Source organism: Pelobates fuscus, chromosome 4 (genome assembly GCF_036172605.1).
Source record: "Pelobates fuscus isolate aPelFus1 chromosome 4, aPelFus1.pri, whole genome shotgun sequence".
NCBI classification, from domain to species: Eukaryota; Metazoa; Chordata; class Amphibia; order Anura; family Pelobatidae; genus Pelobates; species Pelobates fuscus.
Window position 1 is genome coordinate 87,444,940 of NC_086320.1, and position 22,149 is coordinate 87,467,088.

Here is a 22,149-nt window from a genome sequence, read left to right on the forward strand (position 1 = left end):
GGTTGTTCTCCTTCAGCCTTTTTATACGAGGGTCCCTCAACAGGCACGACAGCATGAAATACCCCATTTGCACAAGGTTGGATGCCGAGCTACTCATTTCCCATTGTTCCTCTTCCTCACACAGAGCAGAAGCGGGACTGTTCCCCCTACATAGGGTCACTTGGCAGATATGGATTGACACCTGTCCTCAAAGCCCCTGATACACACTGACAAAGAGCAGAATAGAGACTGTTCCCCGTCCTCAGAGACCATGATACACACTGACACAGAGCAGAATAGAGACTGTTCCCCATCCTCAAAGCCCCTGATACCCACTGACACAGAGCAGAATAGAGACTGTTCCCTGTCCTCAGAGCCCATGATACACACTGACACAGAGCAGAATAGAGACAGGGGGTCTAGTAGCGTGGACACCCAGCACAGGTCGTTCTCCTTCAGCCTTTTTATACGAGGGTCCCTCAACAGGCACGACAGCATGAAAGACCCCATTTGCACAAGGTTGGATGCCGAGCTACTCATTTCCCGTTCCTCCTCCTCACACAGAGCAGAATAGGGACTGTTCTCCGTCCTTAAAGCCACTGATACACACTGACAAAGAGCAGAATACAGACTGTTCCCCCTACATAGGGTCACTTGGCAGGTATGGGTTGACACCTGTCCTCAAAGCCCCTGATACACACTGACACAGAGCAGAATAGAGACTGTTCCCCGTCCTCAGAGACCATGATACACACTGACACAGAGCAGAATAGAGACTGTTCCCCCTACATAGGGTCACTTGGCAGATATGGATTGACACCTGTCCTCAAAGCCCCTGATACACACTGACACAGAGCAGAATAGAGACTGTTCCCCGTCCTCAGAGACCATGATACACACTGACACAGAGCAGAATAGAGACAGGGGGTCTAGTAGCGTGGACACCCAGCACAAGTCGTTCTCCTTCAGCAATTTTATACGAGGGTCCCTCAACAGGCACGACAGCATGAAAGACCCCATTTGCACAAGGTTGGAAGCCGAGCTACTCATTTCCCGTTCCTCCTCCTCACACAGAGCAGAATAGGGACTGTTCCCCGTCCTCAAAGCCCCTGATACACACTGGCAAAGAGCAGAATAGAGACTGTTCCCCATCCTCAAAGCCCCTGATACACACAGACAAAGAGCAGAATAGAGATTGTTCCCTGTCCTCAAAGCCCCTGATACACACTGACAAAGAGCAGAATAGAGACTGTTCCCCCTACATAGGGTCACTTGGCAGATATGGATTGACACCTGTCCTCAAAGCCCCTGATACACACTGACACAGAGCAGAATAGAGACTGTTCCCCATCCTCAGAGACCATGATACACACTGACACAGAGTCGAATAGAGACCGGGGGTCTAGTAGCGTGGACACCCAGCACAGGTCGTTCTCCTTCAGCCTTTTTATACGAGTGTCCCTCAACAGGCACGACAGCACAAGGTTGGATGCCGAGCTACTAATTTCCCATTGTTCCTCCTCCTCACACAGAGCAGAAGCGGGACTGTTCCCCCTACATAGGGTCACTTGGCAGATATGGATTGACACCTGTCCTCAAAGCCCCTGATACACACTGACAAAGAGCAGAATAGAGACTGTTCCCCGTCCTCAGAGACCATGATACACACTGACACAGAGCAGAATAGAGACTGTTCCCCGTCCTCAAAGCCCCTGATACACACTGACAAAGAGCAGAATAGAGACTGTTCCCTGTCTTCAGAGCCCATGATACACACTGACACAGAGCAGAATAGAGACAGGGGGTCTAGTAGCGTGGACACCCAGCACAGGTCGTTCTCCTTCAGCCTTTTTATACGAGGGTCCCTCAAAAGGCACGACAGCATGAAAGACCCCATTTGCACAAGGTTGGATGCCGAGCTACTCATTTCCCGTTCCTCCTCCTCACACAGAGCAGAATAGGGACTGTTCCCCGTCCTCAAAGCTCCAAGCTCCTGATACACGCTGACAAAGAGCAGAATACAGACTGTTCCCCCTACATAGGGTCACTTGGCAGGTATGGATTGACACCTGTCCTCAAAGCCCCTGATACACACTGACACAGAGCAGAATAGAGACTGTTCCCCGTCCTCAGAGACCATGATACACACTGACACAGAGCAGAATAGAGACTGTTCCCCCTACATAGGGTCACTTGGCAGATATGGATTGACACCTGTTCTCAAAGCCCCTGATACACACTGACACAGAGCAGAACAGAGACTGTTCCCCGTCCTCAAAGCCCCTGATACACACTGACAAAGAGCAGAATAGAGACTGTTCCCCCTACATAGGGTCACTTGGCAGATATGGATTGACACCTGTCCTCAAAGCCCCTGATACACACTGACAAAGAGCAGAATAGAGACTGTTCCCCGTCCTCAAAGCCTCTGATACACACTGACAAAGAGCAGAATAGAGACTGTTCCCCGTCCTCAAAGCCCATGATACACACTGACAAAGAGCAGAATAGAGACTGTTCCCTGTCCTCAGAGCCCATGATACACACTGACACAGAGCAGAATAGAGACAGGGGGTCTAGTAGCGTGGAGACCCAGCACAGGTCGTTCTCCTTCAGCCTTTTTAAACGAGGGTCCCTCAACAGGCACGACAGCATGAAACACCCCATTTGCACAAGGTTGGATGCCGAGCTACTCATTTCCTGTTCCTCCTCCTCACACAGAGCAGAATAGGGACTGTTCCCCGTCCTCAAAGCCCCTGATACACACTGACAAAGAGCAGAATACAGACTGTTCCCCCTACATAGGGTCACTTGGCAGGTATGGATTGACACCTGTCCTCAAAGCCCCTGATACACACTGACACAGAGCAGAATAGAGACTGTTCCCCATCCTCAAAGCCCCTGATACACACAGACAAAGAGCAGAATAGAGACTGTTCCCATGTCCTCAAAGCCCTGATACACACTGACAAAGAGCAGAATAGAGACTGTTCCCCCTACATAGGGTCACTTGGCAGATATGGATTCACACCTGTCCTCAGAGACCATGATACACACTGACACACAGCAGAATAGGGATGTGGAATAGCACCTGGGGAGCTGGGGGGGGTGCCGTTGATGTGGAGCAAGAAGCAGCAGTAGAATAGGACTCAGCTGAGGAGGTTATGGAAGAGGATGGAGTAGGAGGAGTAGAGGAGGTGGAAGCAGGCTTGCCTGCAAGTCGTGGCGGTGTCACCAACTCCTCTGCAGAGCCACGTATTCCATGCTTGGCAGCCGTCAGCAGGTTTACCCAATGCACAGTGTAGGTGATATACCTGCCCTGACCATGCTTTGCAGACCAGGTATCAGTGGTCAGATGGACCCTTGCCCCAACACTGTGTGCCAGACATGCCATTACTTCCTTTTGCACAATCGAGTACAGGTTGGGGATTTTTTGAAAAGAAATTTCGTCCGGGTACCTTCCACTGCGGTGTCCCAATAGCTACAAATTTTTGTATTGTATGGTAAAAGCTGGCGGGCTAGGGGGGCGTGTCCTAACTCCTGAAGCGAGAAGTCGCCATGCGTACGCCAGGCATACCGTACGCAACATGCAGGAGGCAGAGGGAATCCTGGGGCAACTGGGTCTCCCACCGGACTCGCTACTCACATCGAAGCCTCCTCCATATTGGGGCAACGCCGAGGCTCCAACATTTGTCCCTGGAAACCTAGCCGGGACATCATGCACAACTTGAATTGAAAACGGGACTAACAGGTCAACCCTGCTTACGGAGACTCTCAGGTCATTGATCGTGTCAAGAGGAGGGGAACAACTTCAAAAATAGATTCCTGTCAAATTCTTAAAAAAAACGTGCAAACATGAATCCGGAAAGTACAGAAAGTACAGTGCTTAATCGTATTGGTGTACTAATTTCCAGTATATCTAAAAATGTTTTACATATTTTCTGATTTTAATTGCCATGTGTACCTTTCGTATGCCCATGTGAAACGTTTTACCATTTAGGGCCCGAGTGGGTTCATTTAAACAGATCATACCTCGAGTGCAGAGTGCGTTTAATCCGACTCGTTAATGTTAGTTATTCACTAAGCTTAGTGAAAACATAGTTGGCTTAAAGATGTTTTCGATTCAAGTTCTTGTGCCCCACAGTTCAAATTAACATTCAAATGACAATTCATGACAGATCACACAAGTGAATAGCCCTGCCAACGTCGTCTCAAAATGTTTTTGTTATCTAAGAAGAAATAGAAATGCATATCAACGAAAAATACTGTCGAGCTAATAGTTCGGACAAGCCAACTGTCAGACGCTGGGCAAGGGGGTGACTTTGTGACATTGGCTTCTTACGCTCAAACATGTCCTTGACAGACACCTGACTGTGGGCAGATGAGCGGGAACTGCTCAAGGTGAGAGACGGAGTGGCGGATAGTTTAGAGGGGGCAAGGAGGACAGCAGTGGTTGACGTGGCTGAAGATGCTGGACCATGAGTAGGATGGCGGCTTTGAGTTTGTGTGCTGCTTGTACTCATGTGTTGATCCCATAGGCGTTTGTGATGTGCGATCATGTGCCTACGCAAAGCAGTTGTACCTAGGTGGGTGTTGGACTTCCCACAACTCAGTTTCTTTTGGCACAGGTTGCAAATGGCATCGCTGTTGTCACAGGCAGACACACACAAAAAATGCCACACTGCTGAGCTCTGCAATGACGGCATTCTGGTGGTGGACACAGCATGCGTTGATTGGCATGCTGTCGGGCTGACCCCGGGTGCCGATGCATGCTGTCTGACTATGCCACTAGCTCCTTGCGACGACCTCCCCCTGCTTCCAACCCGTCTCCTCCTCCTCTCTGTCTCCCCATCTGTTCTTCTTCTCTTCTAGCGGGCACCCACGTGACATCCATGGACACGTCGTCATCATCAACCTTTTCACTCAGCAAAGGAAGCAGCAGTGGGTATCATCATCATCACACCGTACGTCCATGTGTGTAATGCTGTCTGCCTGAGACATAGCCCAGATATGAGTGGCACTGTGCAGTGGCAGAGGTTGGCAGAGTACACGCTGTAGGCCTGACACACCCGCTTGAAGACAACTAACTGCTATTCAATCTATAACAATGAAAAAAGTTTTTTGGTTTTAAATGCACGCTATTGTGACACCAGATATGAGTGGAAAATTACACTTGCTCAGGTTGGCAGAGCACACGCTGAAGGAAGGCCTGACACATCTGCTTTAAGGACACTGACTGCTATTAGCTTACACTGGAAAACTTTTTTTCTTTGTAAAAGCACGCTATAGAGACACCAGATATGAGTGGCAACTGTCAAAGTACACTGGCAGGGGTCTGCAGGGCACACGCTGAAGGAAGGCCTGACACACCCGCTTTAAGGACACTGACTGCTATTAGCTTACACTGGAAAACTTTTTTGCTTTGTAAAAGCACGCTACAGAGACACCAGATATGAGTGGCAACTGTCAAAGTACACTGGCAGGGGTCTGCAGGGCACACGCTGAAGGCCTGAAACACCCGCTTTAAGGACACTGACTGCTATTAGCTTACACTGGAAAACTTTTTTGCTTTGTAAAAGCACGCTACAGAGACACCAGATATGAGTGGCAACTGTCAAAGTACACTGGCAGGGGTCTGCAGGGCACACGCTGAAGGCCTGAAACACCCGCTTTAAGGACACTGACTGCTATTAGCTTACACTGGAAAACGTTTTTTCTTTGTAAAAGCACGCTACAGAGACACCAGATATGAGTGGCAACTGTCAAAGTACACTGGCAGGGGTCTGCAGGGCACACGCTGAAGGCCTGAAACACCCGCTTTAAGGACACTGACTGCTATTAGCTTACACTGGAAAACGTTTTTTCTTTGTAAAAGCACGCTACAGAGACACCAGATATGAGTGGCAACTGTCAAAGTACACTGGCAGGGGTCTGCAGGGCACATGCTGAAGGAAGGCCTGACACACCCGCTTTAAGGACACTGACTGCTATTAGCTTACACTGGAAAACCTTTTTTCTTTGTAAAAGCACGCTACAGAGACACCAGATATGAGTGGCAACTGTCAAAGTACACTGGCAGGGGTCTGCAGGGCACACGCTGAAGGCCTGAAACACCCGCTTTAAGGACACTGACTGCTATTAGCTTACACTGGAAAACTTTTTTCTTTGTAAAAGCACGCTATAGAGACACCAGATATGAGTGGTGGCACTGACTGGGCAGATGGGCACAGTATCCACTGTGAGCCTGACACAGAAGCTGGCAGGCAACTAACTGCTATTCAATCTATTACAGTGAAAAAATATTTTTATTTTTAAATGTCAAGCATAAGCTATTGTGAAAACAGATATGAGTGGTGGCACTGGGCAAATAGGCACAGTATCCACTGAGCCTGACACAGAAGCTGGCAGACAACTAACTGCTCTTCTTCAATCTATTACAGTGAAAAAATATGTTTTTTGTTTTTTTTTTTAAATGTCAAGCTTAAGCTATTGTGACACCAGCAGTGAGTGAGTGGGGGCACTGGGCAAATGGGCACAGTATGCACTGTGAGCCTGACACAGAAGCTGGCAGGCAGGCAACTGCAATTACATTACACAAAAAAAAAGAAGCAGACTGATGTTCTAGCCCTACAGCAGAGATCAGATGAGTCCTTCAGGATTGTAGTGGACACTGAATACCCTAGCCTAGCTATCAATTTCCCTATCTAATCAGCAGCAGCTACACTTTCCCTCCTCTCACTAAGCATGCAGCTTCAGAATGAATCTAAAATGGATGCTGGGAGGGAGGTGGGAGGGTGTGGAAGGGAGGGTCTGCTGCTGATTTGCTGGAATGTGTCTGCTGACCGTGAGGCACAGGGTCAAAGTTTGCTCAATGATGACGAATAGGGGGCGGATCGAACCGCCCCTGTGTTCGCCCGCGGCGGCGAACGCGAACACGCTATGTTCGCCGGGAACTATTCGCCAGCGAACAGTTCGGTACATCACTAGTCTGAAAGGATCTCATGATCTTCATGATCTCAACCAAGCCAATGCTTTTCCATAGGAAACCATTGGGAGGCTATAGCACACGTGCAACAAAATGCCGCAATGCATCAATCAGCATCTTTTCATATGGATACATTGAATCAATGAATCTCCATGAGGAGTGTTCAGCATCTCCATGCAGAATGTGAAGACGTTGAATTTAGACTGCACTGGAATAGGAAGCACCAGTAGTGGCCGTCTGAGTGACTTCCACTAGAGGTATTACTAGGAAGCAATATAAACACTGCATATTCCCAGAAAAGGCAGCCTTTATATTGCTCAATAGGCAGAAACAGGATATAGACACCAGAACCACTACATTAAGCTGTAGTGGTTCTGGTGACTATAGTGTCTCTTTAAATTATGCAGAGCATTTAATCAGCAATAAAACCTCTAATAATTTGAATAAAATCCTCTACACATGCTATCTAAATAAAACAACCAGTGACTACTAAAATTAGTGTAAATGTATTTCTAACTAATGAACATAATACGTGTTCTGGAAAGGAGGTGAAAATTCATATGTTTAAAAGGCAACTGCAACACTAACACAACTTCAATGCATTTGATAGTTTTAGAATTTGGATAAATCATTAAGTGTATTTTTCACATGCCTATTTTCTATAAGTTTTGCAAAAATAAATATTGCAGCATCTTCAAGATATTAAACATCTACACCATCCCACAGTAGAAAGCTATTTAAGATTGGTTTGATATACACCTGGCTCTTTTTTGCATCCAAGGAAAAATTCCATCTCAGACACATTACTAATACGGAATTTACATTTCTGCATTATCAATGTCAATTTTGTCCAGTCTGAATTGCATTGATTGGCTGTGATCATGTTTCCCATATTCAAAGCACTGAAAAAAGAATGGGTTAATTCCAGCCTGTAGTTCCCCTTTTATCTAGTTGACTCCAATTCAGGTTTCACAGCTTTTCTACCTTCTGCTCCCGGGTAAACTGCGTTCAATGTATATGCATGTTCCACTCTTTCTTGGCACCACTTATATTACTACTCAAAGCACCATGAGCACTTCAGTGATTTGTTTGGAGTCTGTATGTGAAAAATTGAGCTATAAAACGCTACACAAATAGAATGAAATACCTATGTGGCTGTAGGTGTAATACCCAGCGTCATTGGGTTGCCATCAGCCGGGCTGGTAATGTCAGTGCTGTATATATTTGGCATCTGTCATTAGCATGCACAGCATGCTGGCGACAGACAGCCAATGGTGACATGGTCATCCTCTCCATGCCACCCATGTCCTCCCCTCATGTTGATTTCCTCATTTGTTGTTGTTTAGTAGGCTAAATATATAACTGATTTAAAGGTGCAGTCTTATGAACTTCTTTGTGTTCTGGAGGAAGCCCAGTCTGTAGAAGAGAAGCTCACATTTATTGTCTCAACACCCTGTTACATTTTATATCTATGAACTCTTTTATCTTTCACTGAGCTATTTACTAGAGCATTCTGCAGTCACCTTGATGTAGTAGGTGGCTGATGTGGTTTTCTCATAGCAGAGACCACACTGTCTATAATGCATTCCTGTATTATTTAATACAATAGTCTATAAAGCTTTCCTGTATTATTTAGTCCTATCCCTGGCTCTACCCTCTTAAAAATGAGAATTATCCGTGTTTTACAAAATTTGAGAACGATACACCATGAAATATTTTGTGGTGTGTATATCTCTTAATTATCAACAGTTATCAGGCTTGGCTAGGTCATTTGAACTGATGTTATTTGTGCACATAGACCACACATTGTTAAAAAGTTTTTAAAGACTTATTAATTGTCACAGTATAGATTGTTCTATAGATTGTTCTATTTATTTTAAAATTAATTAATATTCTACTAGATCAGATTTTTTTTTAATTTAAAGAGATAAATGATATAGCTAGTATATGTCATATAAAGATTTGGTAAGCCCTAGTCAAACTGATTCTAAAATGTTTCTTACTACTGTGTTTTTGGTACGTTTTTGGGTGTGCTGTTACATTATATAAACAATGCATTTAACACCTCAGGAGTTAATGTTGCAATTACCAAATCAATGTTGGTATTTTTGAAATTTGTTTAACTAGATTTCTCTCTCATTTAGTGCCAAATAGAATGTATTACTTTCATTAAATACATTATGTATCAGTATATATATGAGGCTGTCGGTAACCATCAACTTGTGATATAATTTAAAAAACTAAATTTTTTTGACAGTATTCTTTCGATATTGGCCAACTGAGTTCGACATCGCAAAATGAACAAATATATCACGAATTAGGCCACATTTAACTCAATAATATTTTCTGACTTCAGCAGCATTGCTGGCAGTAATGCGGCCTGTGAATGCTGGATTGCGATCACTTTGAAAATTGTCCAAAAGTAAGAAAATGCTATTGATTGGTTACTGATGCTGTATTGTAATGCATTCTATAGTTTCAACAGAGGTGTGTGTGCATGTGCTTGCCTTTGTAAGCAAGCAAGCATACATACATGCATATACCACCATTTATTCTAAATTAAATATGAGAATAAAGAAAACTAACATTAATTATACCTAGTTCATATGATAATGTAACAGAAATTCCCTTAACTATTTATTTGTCCTGATTTTGGGCATATTACATGCCAGCATTTTTTTAAGTTTTGCTTACTTATCTACTATTTTTAAAACATATATGTTTGTTCGTTGTGAAAATTAAAATTTATTGTCATGTTTATTGTAACCCTTGGCTTATTGGCTTGGGAAGTGTCCAGTTTGCTCCTCTGCTGTCCATAATGAATGCCTCTGCCAGGCTCATCTACTTTACATCCAAAAACCCTCTCACTTCATCCAGGGCCGGACTGGGAAAAAAATTCGGCCCGAGCTTTTTTTTTATCACAGCGGCCCACTAAGAAGTAGGCAGGGCAGAGAGGGTGTGTTTTGTCATCACTAATGACAAACGAGCCCCCTCTCAAAGTGAGCCTGTTGGTTTAATGCTCTTCCAGGGCAGACCATGCGCAGAGCTCTGCTGAAGAGCTCTAGCATGAGAAAAAAGCCCTGAATTTGTTCTGCACAGCGCAAGCACATTTAATAACATGCATGCACTGTGTTTCCTTGCAACTTGTCTCTGGTGTCTTTATAAATGGATACCAGGAGACAAAAGGGCCAGGAAAGAGTATTGTGCATGTGTTTGGAGCCTGCTTGTGTGATTGCATGTGTGTAGAGTGAGCTGATTGTGGTGTGGTATTGTGTAATAAGGTCGGTTTTAGTCGTGTTGTGTTTGTGGTGTAATGTAATGTATATGTGGGTAGGGGTTGTAAAGAATGTATGTATAGGGGATGTAGTAAGTGCGTGCATACAGGCTATAGTGTGTGTGTGTGTGTATAGGTGATGTAGTGTTTGTAGAGTGTGTGTTTAGGGGTGTAGTATGTGTTTGCTTACAAGGAATCTAGTGTGTGTATAGGGGATCCAGAGTGTGTATGTTAGAAGTGTAGTGTGTGAATAGGTGGTGCAGTGTGTGTGTGTGTGTATATATATAGGAGTCTAGTGTGTGTTTGAAGGACCCAGAATGTGTATAGGAGATCTGGCGAGTGTGCGTATATATGGATTCAGAGTGTATATAGGAATCTAGTGTATGTGTGTAAATGATCCAGAGTTGGGTAAGGGATCTAGTGTGTGTCTGGAATGTAATGTGTTTAGGGGTGCAGTATGTGTATGAGGGGTGCAGTGTGTGTGAGGGGTGTATATATATATATATATATATATATATATATATATATATATATATATATATTTATTATATAGAAATATATAAATATGTTTGGAAGTATTGTGTATATGTGTGGTGCAGTGTGTTGGGGGGGTTCTGTGTGTATGTGAGGGGTGCAGTATGTGTGTGTGATGTGTGTGAGGGTGCAGTGTGTGAGGGTGCTGTGTGTGATTTGTGTGTGTGGGTGCTGTGTGTGATGTGTGTGAGGGTGCTGTGGGTGATTTGTGTGAGGGTGCTGTGGGTGATTTGTGTGTGTGGTTGCTGTGTATGATGTGTGTGAGAGTGCTGTGTGTGATGTGTGTGAGTGTGATGTGTGTGAGAGTGCTGTGTGTGATGTGTGTGAGGGTGATGTGTGTGAGGGTGCTGTGGGTGATGTGTGTGAGTGTGCTGTGTATGCTGTGTGTGAGGGTGCTGAGTGTGATGTGTGTGAGTGTGCTGTGTATGCTGTGTGTGAGGGTGCTGAGTGTGATGTGTGTGAGAGTGCTGTGTGTATATGTTAGACAGGATTGTGTGTTGAGGGGAGGGTAAAAAACAAATAAACTAAGCAGGCATTACATCCTCCCCTCCCTTCTTACCTTTAGCCTGGGAGGGGGGGACCGACATGGTGGTACCTGGGAGAGAGAGTGGGGGGGGACCGGCACTCTTTCACCATTCCTGGTGGTCCTAGTAGTGAGTGAACTCTAGCCTGCGGGCTAGAGTTCACTCTCGCGAGATCGGGGCATTGCCATGGCAACGCTCCGTATCTCGCAAGAGGAACCCGGCGGAGCTGCAAGATAGAGCTCCGCCGGGTCCTCCTCTCCCTCCCCAGCCACATGTCTATTCAAGTGGGCCGGTGAGGGAGATCTTTGATCTCCTCACTGGCCCGTCATTGAAAACAGCAGGGCCGGCGCTCGGCTAGTGCTGGCCCTGCATAGACCGGTAGGGGAGATCCTGTGACCTCCCCTGCCGGCCTCAGCCCAACGCCACCGCGGCCCACCGGACCTTAGCCCGGTGTGCCCGATGGCCACTGCGGGCCTGACCTTATCCCCCTGTCAGTCTCTACACTCACTTCCCATTTTATTTAGGATTTGGTTCTAAGTTATTGTGCTTAGTTACAAAGCTCTCTATAACTGTGTCCGTGTTTACATCTCCTTCATCATTAGCAGATGTTCTCCAGCCGGGACTCTTCACACTGCCAACAACTTGTTACTGTTCTATTCTCAGACACGTACCCCAGACTCTCGTCTGCAGATCTTCTCCAGGGTTTCCCCCTCCTAATGGAATGCTCTCTTTAACTGGAACATGGTAGACTGGTTCCTGACTTTTAATCTAGACCAGTCCCGTTATGTGGTCAGTCCTTTCTCCTCCAGAACCAGAGACCCCAACCGTCTTCCAGGCATGAATCAATCGCTCTACCCGCTCTGTCCACTTAGGCCTGCACTGCCTCCGAATACTGCCTTTCAACCTTCCTCTGCCATTTCCCATCTACTGTGCTCTTCGAACACCCCTGCCATCCTTGACATATATATCGCTTAACTTCCTTTTCCATATGTGTTTATAATGTCTTTAGATTGTAAGCTTCTTTGGACAGCCCCCTCTTCATCTACTGTTCTGGAATGGCAAACATGTTTTGTTAGAATTAAGTGTCTGTCCTGTTTACCTGTTGTACATCACTGTGGAATATGTTGCCTCTATAAAAATAATTGAAATTGAACTTGCCCTGTGCAACTGACAGTCAGCATAAAGAAAGCATAAAAATAGAAAAAAAAACTGTTTTATTTCTCCTTCTCATTTGCAATGTGTGCCCTGGCTGTCCCTATGCAGAACTGGATTGGGATGTTATTTCCTACATCTTTAATATACATTTATAAGAACATGGAACATCACATAAAAAGGTTAGCACAAGTTATACACAGTAGGTGATTTTCAATGTTTTTATTCAATGGTGTGATTTTCAGGGAAGTTGCCCTTTAAAGCGGTCAATACACAATACTTGACGAGGGACACTACACTGCTATCTTTGTTGATTTATGCCTATGATGTGTCACAATGGTTAATTTTAATGTACCACAATAAAGCATTGTGACACGTCACAGACATAAATCCACAGAAACAGTAGTGTATTATTCCACCCCCAGATTTTCGTGTTTTGTGTGAATGTTATTAGTAGGCTTAAAATAAGGATGAAAACAAAATCTATTTTAGGGGATCAGTGGAGAACCATATCTGTACTGTTTCATGTTTGGCCAAATATTGATGCAAAAAGCACATTTAAGAACCAGGCTAAGGATTTCCCTTTCTATGACTACCTCCCTGGCGTGTAACTAGTCTTTAAGAAGTCAAAAAAATATCCTTATGGTAGCAAGAGTTACACAGTGTTGAGATAGAAACAACTCCAATGACTTTCGTGTTGATGTCCTTTTGAGGTGGAATTTGAAGATTTAACATTCCTAGGCGCCCGCTACCTGTCACATGCACCTGCCTGTCTCCTCTTCTGTTTCTCTCTCCAAGCTGTTCTGCATTAAGATTCCCCCCCTGACATGCATTTTAGAGTCTCCTCCTCCCCTTCCTCACAGAGATGCTTGGCTACAAGTAATAAATCACAGCATCTTCTCTTTGTCCATGGTGAAGAGAGAGCCACAGGAAACTTAAACAGGCTGTCATGGGTGGTGGCGTATGCAGAACTGCTGGGACAACCCCACTGAGCAGATGGAAAACTGGACATTTGGTGAAGCATTGGGATGTCAATACACCCATGACAAAATGCAAGATGAAGTAAAAAAAAAACTGATTGCAGAAAATATATACTATTAACCCATAAATTAACAAATAAATGGTTTGTTTTCAGAAATTATTTGCTATAGGCTGATATCTGGTTTCAGAAAGAAATGTGCTCACGTTTTGGCTAATATTTAAACTGAATTCAAATATTTTTTCCGGAAAAATTAGCAGCGGTCATAATCTAAGCATTCTGGGGTTGTGACACACTGGCATTGTGGAATCAAACTGAAATAGACATACTTTTCAATGAATTTTCCAGAATCTAGAATCAGGTTTTGGCCTACATTTTTAAATTCTTCACTTCACTAAAGCTCACCGTTTTGTGAATAACTTTATCTACACACTTGTCGGCAAATTCACTGGTGTAATATATTTGCAGGAATCCAGACAGACCTTACTGAGATCCAAGTCTAAAATTAAAATTTCCAGTAGAAAGCAGTGTTCCTCGAACATTCTGGATGAGGGCATCTCTCAGGGTTTCACTTACTGGCTTGATCTGTGTATTGCAGGACACTGGAGGAAAACTCCAATGCCTTTTGGTGAAAATAATGCATTTTATTATGTTCTACATTTTTTATAAATGTTTTCATTTTTTTTTTTTACTTACTGTGATTTTTTTTTTTTATTGTAGGCACCTTTCTAATATCCCCTGTTAGGCTTTGTTTACGCATGTAAAATAACAGGATAATTTGTACCTACAGTTTGGGGCACTGACTATTTTGCCTCTTTGGAAATCCATTTATTTTAAAAGCAACACATCAAAGTGTCATAGCCCCATGGCAGCTTCAATGACTGAAAGACTTACCAATGCATCTGTATTTATAATTGTGGGCCTGAGAGCCTTCTTGTTTCCATTGTTAATAAACTATACTAGTAGTTGACCATAAATCTACATATTTCCCGCCAACATTTGTCATCACAGCCATTTTATGATATATATATATAAAATAATTTCTAAAGTCTAAAGCTGCCATTTTATAAACCAATGGTATGGACTTTAAGCTCGTTTAAGCAGGGTCCTCATCAAGACATCTTTATGTGATTCAAGATAAGTGTAGAAGTTGCATTATCAAACAACATTTCTTGTATTTATCCATTAGAATAATCACTCCACCCTAAATTGTTCACAGGGATCTTGAGAAACTTGACTGGAGACAGTCTAGCACATTTTGTCACTGACAATGTTCTCAAAAAAAGAACAGGAGAGGAAAAAATAAAAAGTATACCTGAAAAACACCTTTAACTATAAAGCCATTTTATCATACTGGTTTGTTCTTCACTAAAGCTATAATAAACCTACCTTTCATTTTGTCTGGATTACCCAAGTGGGTGGAATCGATCTGATATGTAAATGGTATAGGGTGCCTCTGATGGGGAATCAGTTCTGGATTTCCTTGTGATCTTGTGCAGAGAGGACTTTCCTTGCATTTCGGTTCTAGACTATCTAATAGAGCATGATTAGTTTTATGTGAAAATTGCGTAGGTTCAGTTTGCCGTGGATGGGAACTAACCAAAGGATTTCATATCATGATTTTGTCCGTTTTATGCATTATCTTACTCTTTGTTTTAGTTTAGCAGTGTGTCTGTGTAATTAAAAAAAAAATACTTTCAAATTTCAAAACAATATCCAGAGTTGGTGCAATAGTTTTGCAGTGACCATAAGGCATGTTCCCTTTTTCTTTTTCTACACCTCAATTGTTACCTTTTCTTTATTGAAAATCCAATAAACTATAGGTTATATGAATAAAATGTTTATACGATGTGGGGGAAATTTATTTTACATTTCTCCATAGCATTTTTTTAAATGCTCAATTCAAAAGGCATGGGCAGTATGGGCTCAAAACAGGAGTGGTACTCCCACTTAAGTTAATAATTTATTCTCCATAGAACTAATTGAAAAGAAAAATAATACTTCAAACAACAGAAATGTCGTTTGTTTTATATGCTGCCAAATAGCAACACAATTATGTCTGGCAGAATTGAACAGGATAGAAAGCCCCAAACTATAACACAGACATCTTCAGTAGCAAGCAAGTATTTAACATTTGCATTTAATACCCTATGATGATAATGACATTAATCCCTTTTCTTTCTCAGCGAGTGTAGTAATCTAGTGAAATCCTCTCCTTCTAAAGACTTTATACAACTCTGCATATTGCATCCCTAGCACAAAGGATTTGTCCTTCTCTAGCTGATTACTATGTCAATGACAGATTTTTAAAGCTGTAAGTTCACTGCCAGACAGTAATTAATGATGACCACAGGGAGTCTAAGGAAATTTCTCAGAGCTAAAAAAAAAAGGGATTGACTTTGTCGCAGTGATAATATCACTGCAGTAAACTGCACCGAATTGGATGATCTAGTACAACCATTGCTCCAAAACAAAGAATGCCGAATTCCACAGAAGCAGAAGTTCTACAGACATTTGCTTCATTGTGATATTCAACACCAACAACCAATCACTGAGCTACTGCCTAGAACTCTTCAACTTATCAGTGGTAGAATGAGAATCCAGGCCCTCCAAGTGTCTCACGTCTCTGAATAAATACAATTGAAGATACTTAGAGTGTCTGATTCCTCTTTCTACCACTGATATCTACTTCCTGGGGCTGGTGCTGGCCCTTGGTCCAGTTTAGCACCTGGATCTTCATGTGATTGGAGTGCTGTTTGTTTTTTTCTCTTTTAGAACTTCAACTTATGACATGTACTTTGTGATCTTCTTCAGCCCTGTAGGATAGTCCAGGATCATAAAAAAGAAGAATGAGGGGTCGGGGCCTGAGCTTCATGGCAGCTGGACGCGCTTCACAAGAGCTCCACACTTAACCGGAGAATTTAGCAACGATATTGCGTCCCTTTAGACCGGTGGGGGTTATCCCGGTCCTCACTAGCCAGTCACAAACCTCACAGAGAATCAAGTACACTGTGCCCGATGCTGCTCGGCACGCAGCTCCCCCTCTCAAGATGGCGGCTGCACTCCCACCTCATGGCACGGAACCCACACTGCCCGAGAGAGAATACCATGTCAGTGTCCAGCAAACCTTGAATAAACTGGATAGGATATTCACCCGCTTCTGGGCCTCTCTGGAGGAGAGGAGAGATGCAGCAATGGCATCTCAGCCTCTGGTGGTAAAATGGGAGACAGGGAGAGTGGAGGAGTGTGAACCTACCCAGGGCCTTAATCTTACACACGTACGTGCACCTCCAACAACCAGAACTCCCGGACCATGTGTCAAAAGGGGCAAGACCCCACATCGTCGCCCACGCCAACAGCGAGGCACCCGCAGACAGCAGTACTACCGCCCCACGACCTTCTGTCTTGCTCCTCACTGGAAGGACAACCTCAGTCAGGTCCGCAACACATTGAAACAGGCTTACTTACCGACACCAGGCTGGAGAGAAGATCTACACTGCACTCTTCCTGCTACGGCGCTACTGGACTCAGGCACACAACACCAGCAGGAAGACACCGCAGGCATCGTCTGACTCCAGGCGGCAAAGTGGACTTTCCCTAGCTATCGTACCCAAGTATTGGGGATGGCTCCGGTACTACAGAGTGCTCATTACAGTACAAACATACTCTATATTTGTTACAAGCAGTTTAACATGCTCCAAGCGACAATTGATTTGTTCTATCTTTAATTGTCTATTATACTTTTATTCTTCTCATATGTTACTCTGTGAGACATATTAATCTACTTTCTTCCGCTTGTTACTTGATCTAAACGTGGAGTTTATTTCTCGTTTGTCTATGCAGAATATGACTAAGCCTTGATCACTAGTGATGTCCCTAACGGTTCACTGGCGATGTTCGGTCCGCCCCCTATTCTTTATCATTGAGTAAACTTTGACCCTGTACCTCACAGTCAGCAGACACATGCCAGCCAATCAGCAGCACACCCTCCCTAGCAGACCCTCCCACCTACTGTACAGCATCCATTTTAGATTCATTCGGAAGCTGCAACCATTTTTTTATTTTTTCAATTTATTTTTTTTGTGCATATAAATGTTACAAGCAGATACTCCCCCCAGACACTCTGTATTACTGCAGATACTCCCCCCAGACACTCTGTGTTACTGCAGATACTCCCTCCAGACACTCTGTGTTACTGCAGATACTCCCTACAGACACCCTGTGTCACTGCAGATACTCCCTCCAGACACTCTGTGTTACTGCAGATACTCCCTCCAGACACCCTGTGTTACTGCAGATACTCCCTCCAGACACTCTGTGTTACTGCAGATACTCCCTCCAGACACTCTGTGCCACTGCAGATACTCCCTCCAGACACCCTGTGTTACTGCAGGTACTCCCCCCAGACACTCTGTGCTACTGCAGATACTCCCTCCAGACATTCTGTATTACTGCAGATACTCCCTCCAGACACTCTGTGTTACTGCAGATACTCCCTCCAGACACCATGTGTTACTGCAGATACTCCCTCCAGACACTCTGTGTTACTGCAGACACTCCCTACAGACACTCTGTGTTACTGCAGATACTCCCTACAGACACCCTGTGTTACTGCAGATACTCCCTCCAGACACTCTGTGTTACTGCAGATACTCCCTCCAGACACTCTGTATTACTGCAGATACTCCCTCCAGACACTCTGTGTTACTGCAGATACTCCCTCCAGAAACCCTGTGTTACTGCAGATACTCCCTCCAGACACTCTGTGTTACTTCAGATACTCCCTCCAGACACCCTGTGTTACTGCATATACTCCCTCCAGACACCCTGTGTTACTGCATATACTCCCTCCAGACACCCTGTGTTACAGCAGATACTCCCTCCAGACACCCTGTGTTACTGCATATACTCCCTCCAGACACCCTGTGTTACTGCATATACTCCCTCCAGACACCCTGTGTTACAGCAGATACTCCCTCCAGACACCCTGTGTTACTGCAGATACTCCCTCCAGACACCCTGTGTTACTGCAGATACTCCCTCCAGACACTCTGTATTACTGCAGATACTCCCCCCAGACACTGACACAGAGCAGAATAGGGACTGTTCCCCCTACATAGGGTCACTTGGCAGAAAAGGATTGACACCTATCCTAAGGATCCCTGATACACACTGACACAGAGCAGAATAGGGACTGTTCCCCCTACATAGGGTCACTTGGCAGATATGGATTGACACCTATCCTAAGGATCCCTGATACACACTGACACGGAGCAGAATAGGGACTGTTCCTCCTACATAGGGTCACTTGGCAGATATGGATTGACACCTATCCTAAGGATCCCTGATACACACTGACACGGAGCAGAATTAGGACTGTTCCCCCTACATATGGTCACTTGGCAGATATGGATTGATATCTATCATAAGGATCTCTGATACACACTGACACAAAGCAGAATAGGGACTGTTCCCCCTACATAGGGTCACTTGGCAGATATGGATTGACACCTATCCTAAGGATCCCTGATACACACTGACACAGAGCAGAATAGGGACTGTTCCCCATACATAGGGTCACTTGGCAGATATGGATTGACACCTGTCCACAGAGACCCTGATACACACTGACACAGAGCAGAATAGAGATTGTTCCCCCTACAAAGGGTCACTTGGCAGATATGGATTGACAACTATCCTAAGGATCCCTGATACACACTGGCACAGAGCAGAATAGGGACTGTTCCCCCTACACAGGGTCACTTGGCAGATATGGATTGACACCTATCCTAAGGATCCCTGATACACACTGACACAGAGCAGAATAGGGACTGTTCCTCCTACATAGGATCACTTGGCAGATATGGATTGACACCTATCCTAAGGATCCCTGATACACACTGACACAGAGCAGACTAGGGACTGTTCCCCCTACATAGGGTCACTTGGCAGATATGGATTGACACCTATCCTAAGGATCCCTGATACACACTGACACAGAGCAGAATAGTGATTGTTCCCCCTACATAGGGTCACTTGGCAGATACGGATTGACAACTATCTTAAGGATCCCTGATACACACTGACACAGAGCAGAATAGGGACTGTTCCCCCTACATAGGGTCACTTGGCAGATATGGATTGACACCTGTCCTCAAGGACCCTGATACACACTGGGGGGGGACCTACAGTCCTTCCCCCTCCCCCACCCTTGCGTGGTGGGTGGGGGCCATAAAAATAATGAGGGGAGGGACCTACTGTCCTCCCCCCGGCCCTCACCCCTGCGCGGTGGGTGGGGGCCATAAAAATAATGAGGGGGGGGGACCTAATGTAATCCCCCCCGACCCCCACCCCTGCACGGTGGGTGGGGGCCATAAATCACCTACTGTCCTCCCCCCGCCCCCACCCCTGCGCGGTGGGTGGGGGCAATAAAAATAATGAGAGGGGGGACCTGCTGGCCTCCCCCCCGGCCCCCACCTCTGCGCGGTGGGGGCCATAAATCACAATTGGGCAGGATCTACTGTCCTCCCCCGCCCCCACCCCTGCGTGGTGGGTGGGGGCCATAAAAATAATGCGGGGGGGACCTACTGTCCTCCCCCAGGCTCCCACCCCTGAACGGTGGGTGGGGGCCATAAATCACAATGGGGGGAGGACCTACTGTCCTCCCCCCGCTCCCACCCCTGCGCGGTGGGTGGGGGCCATAAAAATAATGAGGGGGGGACTTACTGTCCTCCCCCCCGGCCCCAACCCTGCGCGGTGGGTGGGGGCCATCAAAATAATGAGGGGGTGACCTACTGTCCTCCCCCCTGGCCCCCTACCCTGAGCGGTGGGTGGGGGCCCTAAAAAAACAATAAGGGGGGACCTACTGTCCCCCCCAGCCCCCACCCCTGAGTGGAGGGCGGGGGCCCTAAATAAAAATTCCCCCCCAATCAAAGGTGACTAGGGGTCCCCAAGCCCCTAGTCACCCACCCCCCCACCACAAAAAAAGTTACCCCCTACCTACCGCCCTCACCCTAAAAATAGTGAAGGGGGAATAAAATAACTAACCTGTAAAGAAAAATTCAACTTACCATTTGACGTCTTCTTTTTTCTAAAATCTTATTTTTTCAGCCCCAAAAAAGGCCAAATAAAAAGCCATAAGAACCGACGCAATTTAAAAAAATAAAAAAATAAAACAAAAATCCATCTTCACCCATGGAGGGCTCCGCGCAGACTGAGCTCTGCAGGGCGGGGGAAGGCTTATAAAGCCTTGCCACGCCCTGCAATTAGGCAATTAGGGTGGGGGCCAGGGGGGGAGGGCAGTAGGTCCCACCCCCTCATTATTTTTATGGCACCCACCCACCGCGCAGGGGTGGGGGCAGGGGAAGGACAGTAGGTCCTCCCCCCATTGTAATTTATGGCCCCTACCCACTGCGCAGGGGTGGGGGCGGGGGGAGGACAGTAGGTCCTCCCCCATTGTGATTTATGGCCCCCACCCACTGTGCAGGGGTGGAACCCGGGGGGAGGACAGTAGGTCCCCACCTCATTATTTTTATGGCCCCCACCCACCATGCAGGGGTGGGGGCGGGGGGAGGACAGTGTGTATCAGGGTCCCTGAGGACAGGTGTCAATCCATATCTGCCAAGTGACCCTATGTAGGGGGAACAGTCCCTATTCTGCTCTGTGTCAGTGTGTATCAGGGATCCTTAGGATAGGTGTCAATCCATATCTGCCAAGTGACCCTATGTAGGGGGAACAGTCCCTATTCTGCTCTGTGTCAGTGTGTATCAGGGTCTCTGAGGACAGGTGTCAATCCATATCTGCCAAGTGACCCTATGTAGGGGGAACAGTCCCTATTCTGCTCTGTGTCAGTGTGTATCAGGGTCTCTGGTCTCTGAGGACAGGTGTCAATCCATATCTGCCAAGTGACCCTATGTAGGGGGAACTCTCCCTATTCTGCTCTGTGTCAGTGTGTATCAGGGTCCCTGAGGACAGGTGTCAATCCATATCTGCCAAGTGACCCTATTGTCAGGATCGGGTCAGGGATCCAACACGCAGAGTACAAAGAGTAGCAGATACGTATACCGGTCCTTAGAATGGCCGGACTTAACGTATAACTACAATAGAATGGTCAGAGACAAGCCGAGGTCGAGGAAACGAGAGGACAGGTAAGCGAGAGACAAGCCGGGTCAAGGATAACAGAAAGGCAGGAGAGTAAACAACAAAGCCGGGTCAGAACCAAAAGACAAGTGAATAATAAAGCACTGTGTGACTAGGCGGACTAGAACCACGACAGGGCAATGAGTGAATGAGAGAACCACTGTTAAGTATCCTGGCTAGGGAGAGAAGACACGCCTCCGGCGAGTCCTGATTCGTCTCCCGAGATTTGAGTGGCAGGATGTTCCGGGTTGGCGTCATGACGTCTACCTCCGGTCCTCCTGTTATAAAAGGAAGTGACTCCCTCGCGGCCGGCGTTAGCACGACCGAGTGAACCGCGGGAGACCGAGGAGACATGGCGTCCGGACGGATAAACTTCTAAGTCTCTACCTCTCTCAAAGGTAGAGACTCCAGGTACCCTGACAGTACCCCCCCCCTCAGATACGCCCACCGGGCGGAAGGAGCCGGGGCGAGATGGAAAGCGGGAGTGAAATGCCCTGCGAAGACGAGGAGCATGAACATCCTCTTGTGGTACCCAACTCCTCTCCTCAGGACCATATCCCTTCCAGTCAACTAAATATTGTAC